The following is a 7,500-nucleotide window of genomic DNA, read 5'->3' on the forward strand; positions in this document are numbered from 1 at the left end:
CTTGACAGAGGAAGTCTCTCTGTTGTAGTTCCCTCTCTCTGTTCCCGGACCGTCTGCCGGCAGACTCCTTTTTGTCTTTTGCGAGCGGCCATGTCTGGATCGATGGCCTGTGTGTGCTCTCTCAAGAGGGAATCTCAATAGACAAGGTGACAGTGTCGGGGCCCGAGCATTAAGCTCCCAGCGGCACCACGCAGAGCAGTGCACTGTGGGTAATATAGGAGCAGGGACTGGAGTGAGGGTCGGAGTGAGTCGGTAGGGTGGGGTGGGGGGGGGAGTGTTACGGTCTTTGGTATTATTTGCCCTCAATGGTGCCTTCCAGGCAGCGCTGCCTTCAAGGCACTACTCCCCTCAGTTTAGGGGTAGGATGAGGGTTGAGGGGGTTAGGGTTAGGAATAGGGTAAAGGTAGTGCCTTTTAGGATGTGCTGCCTGGAAGGCGCCGTTGGGGGCAAAAAACTCCATTGAGCGGAGTGTTACACTGAGGACGGCTTGTTCAGGCGCGGTGCAATAATAAAAAAGTAAAAGAATGAGCTAGTGAGTGCGGTTCTGTTGCACATGGGGGGGGGGGGAGTGTAGCAAGGGAGAACTTACCATTGACGACCACAGCGATATCTCTGAAATCGATCTCTCCTCTGGCCTCGACGCGAGCCTCGCAGCGATACACGCCCTCGTCCGACTTGCCCACGCGCAGGATCTGAAGGTTGTTGTTGGCTAACACTTGGAACCTGTCTTCAGGTGGAGATGAAAGGAGATGAGAGGAGAGAGAGAGAGAGAGGGATTAGAGCAGGGAGGAGAGGACAAGTGGAGGATCAATGGCAAGCACAACATCAACCAACAGTGGGTTATTGACCACACTCTGATTGACCAGGGATTCAGCACCAGTGTGATGGAAAGGCCCGGAAACAAAGCACACTTCTCATAACTGATGCCTTTCATTGACGCCTTCAAGTAGCTGTGAGTTCTTTTTTTTCTTTTTCTGCTGCAAGAATATCTGTGATCTCAAGAGCCTAAGAAGAGCATGAACACATTATGAACATTTAGTAACAGATGAACTCTTTCTCCATTTCCACAGAAATTTGCAAAAAAAAACCCCACCTTGATCACACTTCCAAGAGACTTTTATTCAAGTACTTAACATCTTATCCATGCTCGATAAATACCAACCATATCCCCTTTCAAAATACACACATGAGATATCAAATTGGCCCAAAAAAGCACCCCATTGATCGCGCTCACAAAAGCATTTTTCGAGTGCTTTGCATGTTATCCATGCCTGATAAATGCCAAGCCTATCTTCCCTTTCAAAAGTACGCACAAGAGATTAAAAGAAATCTTTGGCTGTAATTAGAAGGAAAGTAATCAGAGTGAGTCTGAAATCGACACCTTCTAATCTGCTGCGGTGGAGTGAGCAGATAGCTTCTCTGCGCTACACACACGCAGCAATTCCAATTAAAGATGTGAGGAAACTTTTTTCTGTTCAACTCCGAAGCCGCTCTCTGTATTACAGCGAGTGTGTCAAAGGCTGAACACGGAAGAGGTTTCAGTCAGGTGTGCACATGACACACACACACACACACACACACACACACACACACAGACACACACACACAGACACAGACACAGACACACACATACACACACACACACACACACACACACACACACACACACACACACACACACACACACACACACACACACACACACGCACTCAGAGAGACATCACAGAGAAGGACAGAAATTGTAATTCAACCCAATACAATCGGTAGTACTTTCTTTTCAAAGCTTTTTCATGGTGTGTGGCTCTCTATTCATGTTTAAAGGACACTGCCTTGAGTGACAGAGCCCTTGTTTCATTACATGGGCACATATCTATTCTTCGTTGTCAACTGAGAGAGCACCTTATAAAATCTCATCAGCGTAGGAGTGGCATCAGCCTTTGTGTGGGTGTGGGGACCTATTTTCACATGATTATCATCTCTTTCATCTACAAAATGTTTCATACACCACTAAGGATGATTCGTAATTTTTTTTGTGCAGGATTGTAGCTGAACAATGTTCTCCCATTCAACCAGAAAGGTACCAGAAAGGTGAAATAACTTGTAGAGTTAGGGTGCAGATTTATAAAATCTTGCTTTTCACGACAGTAATACTTCATACTTTGGTAGTTCTTTGAATTGGATTTCATAACCATTTGGTTACTTTAATGTAGGTGTTCATCAAAGGAACCCACATGTAAATCAATTTCAAGATAGCAGTGACATTGATAGAAAAACCACCCCTAGAAATGTTTAAAACGTTGTTGTCTACTTCCTGATACCAGAAAAACAATCCATTGGAATGGAATTGGCAAGGTCACCACAAAGCTCTTAGGATCTGCTTTGTGGTGATCCTTGGTCGTGCACGTGTGTGTGTGTGTGTGTGTGTGTGTGTGTGTGTGTGTGTGTGTGTGTGTGTGTGCATGTGTATACATATTTTAGTCTTACTGTTTGGCTCGGAGAGAATCTCTTTGTTCTTGTAGAACCAGGACACCGCCGGAACCGGGGAGCTGATGACGTCGCAGATCACCTCGGCATCCTCGCCCTGCTTGAACTCCTGCGGCGTCTGAACCGACCGGAACGTCAGCTTCTCTAAAGGACAGGCACAAAACAGTGACTCAGCACAAAACAGCGACTCAGCACAAAACAGCACCACACACTCTGCCACAGGATAAGGACCCCGGCACAAACAAAAGCAATCTCCAAAGAATGCGCAGATTGAATTTGACCAAAATATTTGCTGCCAGCATTTTCCATTACATTGCCTACTATTTATAAGCTCAGCTGCTAGAGCCAAAAACACTGCCAGGAGATCACTGTCTGTGGAGAACTTATCAAATTTCAGATTCAGTTTTACTAGCAGAATGTCTTCTGCCTCAGGCCTTTGTCCAATGACCACCATTTGTTTTTTTTTTTACCATCCTCAGTGCATGTTCAGGGGAATCTTGTCCATTCATGCTGCCTGAAATGCTGCCAAGTGTTTCATCATGACCCACCACCAGGGCACCGGCCTGGCACTGCCATGTCATGCCCTCAGAGGTCAGGGAGCTCAAGCACTTATGTGGGTCAACCGCTCGCCGCAGCGGCGGCCATTATGGATCAAAGGGTCTGAGTAAAGCCCTGAAGGGTACCCCTGAACCGTGGAGGCCACGACAGCTGACTTGCTTTCCCCGAAAAAAAAACACCCACAAACCCTCGAGCTCCTTAAATCACGCTTCGGATGTGTTCTTACTCCTCTCCCTGCAAATGAGCTGCACCGGAGACAAACTACTCGATAAAACTAGCATTAGCCGGACTTTTACTGCTCTAAACATCAGCGCCATCTGAAGTGATGCAGTGCCCCCCACCCCCACCCCCACACCCCCCCACTCTCTCTCTCCCACTCTCTGTCTCAGCTCTGATCGGTGTGGGCAGTGGGGCGGCTAGGCTCTGGCAACATGACGGAATAGGTAAACGAGCTCTTCCCGTACGCTCACTCTTAGAGAGGGACCACAGGGGTGTGATGAGTTCAGTAGGCACCATATGCTAGCCTTCCGCGCTAATCTCCAGACTATATCTTTGATCTGCTCTATTTGTGACGAGCCCTGCTATGCAGCGCCACTGGGGCCAACGGCGCAGTCGGGGGGTTGCTTTTAAAATGTAAATTCTGCGGTTCATGGAGGAACCAAAAACCACATTTCACATTTCTGAAAAATGTGTGATCAGAAAATGTGCAGTTAAGGGTTTAGTTTAGTTGACCTCTCGGGAGTTTGTTCGTGTGTGTGTGTGTTTGTGTACCAGGGCATGTGTTTGTGAATGTGTGTGTGTGTGTGTGTGTGTGTGTGTGTGTGTGTGTGTGTGTGTGTGTGCATGTTTGTGTGTGCATGTTTGTGCTTGTGTGCACATGGATGTTTGTGTGTGTGTGTGTGTGTGTGTGTGTGTGTGTGTGTGTGTGTGCACATGTGTGTGTGTGCCTCATAACAGGCTGATCATTCCATGATTGCCAGGTGGAGTGGTGAGGAAACGCCGCGGCTCAGCAGGTGGCCACCGACATGCCTGATCAGAATGAAAGAGCTGGCGCTGTTAACATGGCCACACCTCCTCCATCCGCCACGCTTCATCTGGGCCCTCTGCACCTTAAGCTCTCTCGTGAGTAAACATGATGGAAGTACCAATGAAACTCACACTAAAGCAAGAGCCAGTCAACCTCAGAGAGAGCTGGACAACCCACCGTTAAAAGAAAACACTGTTTACGACTTGCTCAAGCCAAGTAGCCTCCGCTAGCAGTCATCCAGGGACAGGGTTTTTATTGAAGCGTAATTCAGCAGAACCACGGGCCCACAACAAACATAAATTGCCTCCCAAAAAACCTTTAATTGGACAAATAACAAAAGAAAGGCACCACTAACAGTAGAAATGTGCCTATGCAAAACCTCTTACCCTAGCTTTTATCCTTCGTTCTCCTATTTCCTTTTCAAAAGTAGGACACAGGGTACTGTTCTGTGTGTCCTATCTGATTTAAAAGGCTGTGTCTAGTGCAGTTCTGAAGCATGTAAACTTTAAGTTCTGAGGCATGTGTGAACTTTTTCCAATTTCCTCTATTTATAAACTGAACAGAAGACTCAATCGCATGTTCAAATTAGCACACTGATTAAAGCACCAAACTCTGGTGAAATGCTCCATTTTACATGACTTATCGTCTGACAACATTTAGCATTTGAAAAGTTACACTTCTCAAAAGAATTATAATACTTTGCTGACTGTTTTTATATTGGATCCCATTTAGTCAAAGTGTTGTTTTAGCTTCTTACAATAAAAATGTTTAGGGATATGAAACAGGTACTGTGTACACACATATCTTGTTCAAACGCCTAATAAAACCTTTATAACAATGTAATTAAGAGCCAAATGCACTAACGGTATCCACAGCTCTGGAATAAAAATAAGAGACCACTGTTGCTGAGTGACATTCCAATGAGTTGACGGTCATTCAAATTTGCAGTGGTCACTTCATTTTGAATATCAACTCATTTTTAAAGTATATTTTTGGAGGGTTTTTGGCCTTTATTCATAGGACAGTATTGAACCTGGGTCCCCGTGGGCACTCAGATCTGTACATGGCACGAGCGCTGTAGCCTGTTGACCATCAACTCATTTGAATGTCACTCAGCAACAGTAAGATAACATGATGTACTGTATATACAGTCTGCTTTATCTATTATGCTCAGACTGACTGTGCCACACTCACGATAGATCTCCAGCACCACTGTGGCCTCCTGGGTCAGCCCCTTGGCGTCCTTGGCCTGGCAACGGTAAATGCCGGCGTCCTCCACAATGGCATTGTAGATAGTGAGCCGCGAGCGCACACCTTCAGTGTGCAGGACTACCCTTTGGGTGGACACAATGGACTCTCCCTGAGGGTTGTACCAAGTCAGACTCTCCGGCTCACCAATGACTAGAGAGAGAGAGAGAGATAGAGAGAGAGAGAGAGAGAGAGAGAGAGAGAGAGAGAGAGAGAGAGAGAGAGAGAGAGAGAGAGAGAGAGAGAGAGAGAGAGAGGAAGAGAGAAAGAAAGAGAGAGAGAGAGTTTATGATACTGTACATTTAAGCATTAGAGGAACACCAAGTATAATCATATATTCATATACAATTATAAACACATTCATTAAGGGCCATAAAGTATACATAAAGATGGCTTCCTTCACTTATTTAGTTATGCCAGTTCATCCAGCACCCGATTTTATCATTGCTTGATTGTTATTATCTTGTTGACATATTTGCCATATTTGGAAAATGCCGTTCATCCATGTTATTTATGGTCCCGCATGTGACTAAACGAAAGTCTTCAAGCATTACATCAACACAAAAGCACTTTTCCTCTGTCACACGCACACTTTGTTTATCCAGCAAATAACAATGTCCACAGACAAGGTAGAGTATGTTGCATGATTTTATGAAAGTATGATGTACTGCAACATCGAAGCAAGTCAAATTTGTAGTTTTTATGTATCATTCCATAGAACTACAGATCCGCTACCCGATCTGGCAAACTCACATAGTGCGGTCATAGCCGATATGAAGGCAGCGAAGTGAATGCAGAAGTGCCGTTCACCCTGTTACGAGTTGATGAACTACTGAAATGATTTTGTAAACATTATTCTAAGGTACAAAAATCATGGCTTTTAAAATGGAGTAGAGTGCAATCATGGCTTTTACAGTAAAATATTTACGTAGATATGTGTTCGTCATTATGTTGTATAAAGAGTTACTGATGTGGTTACAATGCTTTGATTAAGGATACTGGGCTTATAGAAAGTGTTTATAGAAGAACGTTTTACTATTTCCCCAAATTACCCATGATCCATCCTGGTGAATTGAATGTACTCTGAATGTAGTTCTGCACTGAGTGATGTGATTATCAATTTTGTTTCAGTGTCATGGCTTTCATACAGACTCAATAATGTGACACATTAAGCTTGAAATTGTACATCTGTCATTGACACAAAATACAAGACGTTCTCTCTATTCTACGGAATGTTAGACATTGTTTTTTTTTTCAATTCTATTCCAATATCACATAATAAATAAATGAAAGGATCAAAACGAGTCTTTTCTAACAATACTTCCCCTCATATCCTTCCATGTAGAAAGTTTCCTTTAAAGAATAATGAGACACTTAACCACATTTTAGATAGGCTATATTAGACAAATCAAATAAGATATGAATTACGATTAAATTCCTCAATTAAAGTCAAGGAGTGTCATCAATTTGTGTGTGTGTGTGTGTGTGTGTGTGTGTGTGTGTGTGTGTGTGTGTGTGTGTGTGTGTGTGTGTGTGTGTGTATGTGTGGTAAAAAGTCATCTTCTCATGAGGCAGATGCTACTCTGGAGATATGAACACATGCTTTCATAGTAGTATATTCCTGGCCAATGATAAGGAGAATTCAGAATTCATCATTTCACACAATAATTGGAAGTGTCAGAATATACATTTTGATTAAATAAAACTGTCAGAACCTGAGAACACAAATGACCATCAATGTAATACAATTCCTAAAAAATCATGCCGTTTTCATTTTATCATCTAGTGCCTGCTCTTGTGACACACACACACAGACACACAGACACACAGACACACACACACACACACACACACACACACACACACGCACACACACACACAGTCACACTCACACACACACCCCTCACACCTTTTGCTCCTCATCCTGCACATTTGGAGGAGCAGTTGCTAGTGATTAAAACCACACATTTGCTCCAGTGTGAATCCGAATAGTCTCGGGATCAAATCAAAAGTTCTTTGGATACACCTAAAGCTGACATTGATGACACTTGCGCTATGTTCTAAAAGTTCAATTAAGTTCAACACTTTGTTCCCATGCTGCTGGAATAATGTTAGCTTTGCCAACTGTTCCGCGGATGAAAGAGTGACAACGTGATATTCACACTGTCACTATAACTAGCGCC

General features: G+C 43.9%; 1 pseudogene; it reads right to left on the bottom strand.

The window, feature by feature from the left end:
- The window catches only part of LOC134062000 (neural cell adhesion molecule 2-like), a 285,110-nt pseudogene that overhangs the window by 106,497 nt on the left and 171,113 nt on the right, over window positions 1-7,500 (bottom strand).

The sequence above is a fragment of the Sardina pilchardus genome, chromosome 17 (assembly GCF_963854185.1).
Source record: "Sardina pilchardus chromosome 17, fSarPil1.1, whole genome shotgun sequence".
In the NCBI taxonomy this organism is placed as follows: Eukaryota; Metazoa; Chordata; class Actinopteri; order Clupeiformes; family Clupeidae; genus Sardina; species Sardina pilchardus.